The 6794-nt window shown below is 38.1% G+C and overlaps 1 pseudogene; it reads left to right on the top strand.

Annotated features, from left to right (window-relative positions):
• Positions 1-226: 226 nt before the first annotated feature.
• On the top strand, positions 227-1174 carry LOC100758798 (annotated as a pseudogene).
• The last annotated feature ends 5620 nt before the right edge of the window (positions 1175-6794 follow it).

Raw genomic sequence — 6794 nt, 5'->3', positions numbered from 1 at the left:
AATGAAATATCAAAGGATATAAGATTCCACAAGACATATTCAGTTGAAATATTTTAATGTTATTGTTTTTTTCAAAACATTAATTTCAATGTCTCAGCATGTGTAGATATGGAGAGCTGGGATTCTTTGTGCTTCATCACAAGGCGTGCTGCTGGCCAGGCTGCTTAAGCACCCTTTTTACAAGAAAACCTCATGGAAAACAGCCGAGTGCTGGCGACTTTGGAAACAGGAACACAGAGGTGACACTCTGAGGATCCTGGCCATGAGGTTGGATGCCTCATCTTACTGAAAAGACACTGGACCTAAATGGCACAGCATGACTTTGTTCCTGCTTGGCTAAATTTCTCAACGCCACAGTCAGCTAAGTCATCTACAGCTACCTTTGACAAACACGGAGAGGACCTATCTCGTGGAGAAGGCAGATTTGGAGTAAGCCATCGTCGACATAATTACTCTGATGGCTTTTTAACAATGGACCTCTAAGGACTACCGGAGATTCTTGACACCAACCCTCTCTATTTCGCCATGATTCTGTGGACTCTGTTATCTCTAAGGGAGCATATGCTGGAACCACAGGAAATCTATCTGCTTGGCATTGCTCTTCCCGAGGTCATGATGGCATGAGCCAACGAAGTGAAGGTAACACAGGAAACCATCAACACTGGAATGGCAGCTTTCACTCTCGGAAAGGCTGTACCTTCCAAGAAAAATCACCGACAGAGATTAGGGAAGAAAAAAAAAAGGATAAAGTTGAAAAGTTGCATTTCCTTCTTTGAATCCAGAAGCTGGCAAACAGACTCAGCCATGCATACCTATTGGGACCCCTTCGGGAGTGTGGGAAAATCCGCCTAGTGCCAAGCAACCCTCAAAGATGCTAGTCATCAAAAAAGTTTCCAAAGAGGATCCTGTTGCTGCTTTCTCTGCTACATTCACCTCATCCGGATCCTACCATGCAAATAGGAACAAAGTGTCCACCGTGGTCCCAAGTGTCTATAAAAACTTGGTTCCTAAGCCTGCACCACCTCCCTCTAAGCCCAGTGCTTGGGAAGCTAACAGAATGGAACACAAATCAGGATTCATTTCCTCTTCCATGATACTGTTCCTTGGGAACAAAGCTGAGGAATCATTCAGTCAGATATTCCACATGAAATCTGACAATATACAGTGGTGTTAAGGTACAGTGTTCAATGAGTTAGGTGTACTAATCATATTCTCTATTTTGACGTGATATTTTCCATTAGAGTTATGTAATCTGATAAAGTTTCAGCACCTATATAACTATATAGGATCTGTATAGTATGTTATTTAGGTGTATTTGTGTGTATGTACATATGTAAATATACATGCAGTTTTTATGGATTGCTTTGTTGTATATATTTATATGTGAACTACATTAACTGCCTATTCAAAGTACTCAATAAGAAAATGTAATTTTGTAACACAAGTTATCCTGCTGGGCTTAATCATGAGAAACAATAAGACTGTAAATCTGCTACTAACAGCATTTTGGTGTCTTCTATTAGTGGATACATAAAAATCCATTTGAATTTTAAAAAATTCATTGCTGTTACTTTCTTTAGAAATGTTGATACAGCAATATTCTGACTGACCTACATTTTGAAGCTTATCTTAATATTGAGTGGTTTGTAGTTTTACTACTAGAAGAAAGTGCTCTGGCGATAGGGTTTGAAGATTTATAATTGTATTTTCTTCCTTGGACTCCATTAAATATATTCTTTTCAAACCTTTCAATTCTGGGTGACACATCCTACACTTAGTGAAATAAATCAAGAATTCCACATTGTTCCCCAATTTTACCTCTACATTAAACACAACACCATACTAATGGATAGTACTAGAAGCCTTGGAACTCTCTCAGCCAAAACAGTACCTGAAGAAGTGATATTATAAAGAGTGTGTATGTGGATATGTGACCATGACAAAGGGATGCTAGACCTTCAGTTTCTTCACAGAGTTATACTAGTCCTTGCAAAATAGAACACTCAAAATTTTACTTCTCAGTTTCTTTTCTGCCCATTTCTTTATGTCAATTTTAAATGAATTTAGAGGGTAATATTTTGTAGAATGTGCCAGTAGTAATGCTTAGCATACGATTAGTATTTATCTGTATATGTATTAGGGCATATTTCTTTGTGTTTTAAAACACATAAAATTTGTTGCTCTCATTATTTCCCATATATCAAAGCCAACTTTGCTTACATTGTCTATCATTATTTTATGAGCTTGATATGTTAAAGTGATGATTATTTTCAGCTTGTCCTCTAACCTTTTTTTTCTATTGAAAAAGTACTTTGTATTATTCTGGCATAGATGTATGTTCTTGTATCATGCTCTGTTGCCTGAAGCCTTTCAATTTCTTCTTTGCTGTAATATTTGAGAATTTAGATACCATTTGGGTCTCTGATTACATTCAATAATATGGGCTATTTTCATATGGGAATTTGTGTTTTCAGACCTCAGAATACACTGGAAATATTTCTGTTTCAGGGTAGTTATCAAACTTTGGACAAACTTTTTATAAGACACAATAGTTTGATTTTACTTGGTCCCTTTTGAAAACTCATATGACATTGATACAAAATTAAGTAGTGTACAGCAGTTGGTACTTCTATGGTATGATTAGGTATTGAAGAAGGATTAGTGACTTTATTGCATTCCTGAAAGCAAATATTTATAAGTCAAATCTATCTTGGTGTGTTCTATCTTCTGTACATAACATTTTTAAATGTCTCTGTTAGGTTTCCTCTATCATATGACATAAAATGAACATCACATGCAGAATTGCTGCTAGTATATAAGACTTTGTAGACTTGGTGTCCTCAATACATGAATTTCATTTTCACTTCCACAGGATTCCCTGAGCCCTGAAGTGAGGGATCTAATGGAAGCATCCAGTTTAAAGGCAGAGCGTTCTATGTTCTCTCACTCTCCTCATTGTATCTGGCTGTGAGTCTATGTATAAGTTCCTTTGTTCTGAAGATGGAGCTCAACTGATGATCAGCAAGGCACTGATGTAGGAATACAGCAGAATATCACTGTCAGTCACTATATTTCAATGTTTCTTTACTTATTTTTTTGAACAGTAGAATATGGTTTTCCCAGCTGTCCATGGGATATCCACTCTCAAGAGATGTTGAGTACAGGCCTTATCTCAAACAGTGAGCCTTAATCAAATCAGATATTATCTTCTTACTGTCTTAGCTAGCTCTTCTATTGATGTGAAGAGATACCATGACCATTTAAAATCTTATAAAGGAAAACATTTAATTGAGGTGGTAGTTTACAGTTTCATAAGTTCAGTCCATTATAATCATTGTGGGGGGCATGGCGGCATATAGGCCTACATGGTGCTGGCTGGATCTTGATCAGAAGGCAGCAAGGAAATGGACTATCTCACACTGAAGGAAGCTTGAGCAAATGATATCTGAAAGCCCACACCCATGGTGATGCACTTCTTCCAACAAGGCCACACCTACTCCAACAAGAAAACACTTCCTAATAGTTCCACTCCCTTTGTGATCATATTCAAAATACAAAAGTGACTATCACAATGAACTTCATACACCCATTGCACTATTGTATCTTTTAAGTAGGATATCATTGTAAATCAAAGGGTTTTGGGTGGGGTTGGTGTTTATGTTTCTTCTTTGGCAATGTACAGGTACCAATAACACTAGGCAGAAGAGGTGACAGTTCTAATTAGGCACCATACTTCTCTATGTTCAATGAGTTCCCATTTGTTATTTTCAACAATAGGTCCTTGCAGTTAGATTGTGGAGAGTAACACATGGCTTTTACAATAGCCTGGATTGTTTGCAGCTTCCCATGGAACCAGTTAGTCAACAGCCCAATTAGATTTAACCCGTTCCCAATACAGGGGCTGCAATTGGCTATTACAAATGTCAATTAGGGTCTTTCTATTGTCCATCATTTGTCGATTTCATTTAGATTACCTTCATATTTATATATAAATTATTAAGCTTGAAATACATTAGGCTTCCATATTACCTCTCAGATGGTCCTTAAATTTAGCTGTCCCTCCCTGTATTCCCTTTGTCAACCCTTTCCTCTTTCTCCTTCCCTTTTGAACCTCGCATTCCAGTTCCTGCTTTCCTTGTCTATCTATAACTACCTATCCTATATTCCCTTCCTAGGGTGATCTGTCATCACTGATTCCTTATTCCACCTAACCACTGTGATTCTATAAACTGTAACTTGCCTAACTTTAACTTAACAACTCACGTTCACATATTATGTTTATAGGTCTGTTTTTATTTCCATCCATTTATCTGTGAATTTTATTTTTTTAATAAATGAGTATTATACCATTATTTAAAACACCACACTTTGTTTATAGATTCACCATTAAGGAGCATTTGGTTGTTTCTATTTACTGGCTATTATGAAAGGAGCACCAATAGACATGTTTGAGAAAGTTTCTGTGTAGTAGGATAAAGCATCTTTTGAATATATGCCCAGTAATGGTATAGTTGGATATTGAGGTAAATCAATTCAATTCTTCCAGAAGAAACAAGTAACACTGGTTTCCATATTGACTGTTTCAGTTGTTTTTTTTAATAGCATGCAATCTTTGCCAGAATGGGATAACATTTGTTTTATTAACCGACATCATTCTCAGAAGTGTAAAATGAAACATTAGATAGTTTTGATTTGCATTTCCCTAATAACTAAGTAAGAATGCTGAACATTTTTACGCATTTCTCAGCCACTTGAGTTAATGCTTTCAATTATTTTTTTCTGTTATGATCTGTGCCCTATTTTTAATTGGGTTATTTGTTTTCTTGATATCTAGTTTTTTTAATACTTTATATATTTTGGATATTAGCCCTCTATTGAATTGTGGTTGGTAAACATTCTGTAGACTGCAATTTTGTCTGAATGTCAATGACTTTGCTGTATAGAATTTTTTCAGTTTCATGAGGTCTCAATTTCTAGTTGTTGATTTTAGTGCCTGGGCCAATGATGATCTGTTCAGAAAATTTTTTCTTGTGGCAGTGAATTCAAGACTATTGCTCATTTGCTCTTTTGGGGATCAATTTATCTGGTTTTATATTGAGGTGTTTGGTCACTTGGAGTTCAGTTTTGTGAGTTTGATGATTGTGGGTTTATTTGTATTATTCTACATGAAGAAGTCAAGTTAGACTAGCAATGATTCATTTTTTTGTAAATTTTTATTAGTTCATATTAGGAACAAGCTTGTTACACATGGCAATCTCTTCTCTCTCTCCCTCGGCTCCACCCACCCTTTCCCCCCAACCCCCAACCTCCCCCCAACACCATCCATCCTCCACTCACCAGGCAGTGTAGGGCTCTCAATGGGGCTCTTTTAAAGTCTACCACATCATCCGGGGCTGGGCCTAGGCCCTCCCCAATATGTCCAGGTGTGGAGTGCATCCCTTAATGTGGGATGGGCTCTCAAAGTCCCTTCTTACACCAAGGAAAATCCACGACCACCTAGAGTGTGGAGTCCTCCTAATTGACATCCCCGTTCAGGGGACTGGATCAGTCCTGTACTGGCCTCCAAGACAGCAGTCTGGCGTCCATGTGTTCCCCTTATATAGGCCAGCTGTTTCTGTGGGTTTCACCAGCCTGGTACTGACCCCTTTGATCTTCATTCCTCCCTCTCTGCAACTAAGTTCCAGAGTTCAGATCAGTGTATATCTATGGGTGTCTGCCTCTGCTTCCATCAACCACTGGATGAGGATTCTAGGATGGCATAGAAAGTAGTCATCAGTTTCATTATAGGGGAAGGGCATTTAGGTTATGCTCTCCACCATTGCCTAGATTGTCAGTTCCTGTCATCCTTGTAGGTCTCTGGAAATCTCCATAGTGCCAGATTTCTGGGAACTATAATGGCTCCCTCTAATATGGTCTCTCTCATGCTGCTCTCCCCTATTCTTCCAATGACTCAATATTTCTGCTCCACCATTTCTTCCTCTCCTCTTTTCCTCTTCTCATTCTGGCAGCTCCCTCTCCCCTACCCCATGCTCCCAATTTGCTCAGGAGATCCTGCCCCTTCCCATTCCTGGGGTTCATGAATTATTCCCTTAGAGTCCTTCTTGTTTCCCAGTTTCCTTGGTGAAGAAGATTGTAGGCTGATAATCCTTTGCTCCATCTCTAAAATTCAGATATGAGTGAGTACACACCATTTTTGTCTTTTTGTGACTAGGTTACCTCACTCAGTTTGATTTCTTCTAGTTCCATCCATTTGCCTCTGAAGTTCATGATTCCATTACTTCTTTTCTGCTGTGTAGTACTTCAGTGTATAAATGTACCACATTTTCTCTATCAATTCTTCAGTTGAGGGACATCTAGGTTGCTTCCAGGTTCGGGCTATTATAAACAATGCTGTTATGAGCATGGTTGAACATATGACTTTGTTGTATGGACATGCATTATTTGGGTATATGCCCAAGAGATGAATTGCTGGATCTTGAGGAAGACTCATTCCCCTTTTTCTGAGCAAACACCAAACTGATTTCCAAAGTGGTCTTACAAGTTTGCCCTCCCACCAACAATGGAGGAGTGTTCCTTTTTTCTCCACATTGTCTTCAGCATAGATTGTCATTGGTGTTTTTATTTTAGCCATTGTGACAGGTGTGAGGTCAGAGTTATTTTCAGTTGCATTTCTCTGATGGCCAAAGATTTTGAGCACTTTCTTAAGTGTCTTTCAGCCATTTCATATTCCTGTATTGAGAATTCTCTATTTAGTTTGGCACCCCAATTTTTAATTTCATTGTTTGGTGTTTTGT

The sequence above is a fragment of the Cricetulus griseus genome (assembly GCF_003668045.3).
Source record: "Cricetulus griseus strain 17A/GY chromosome 1 unlocalized genomic scaffold, alternate assembly CriGri-PICRH-1.0 chr1_1, whole genome shotgun sequence".
NCBI classification, from domain to species: domain Eukaryota; kingdom Metazoa; phylum Chordata; class Mammalia; order Rodentia; family Cricetidae; genus Cricetulus; species Cricetulus griseus.
This window is presented reverse-complemented; position numbering and strand designations above follow the sequence as displayed.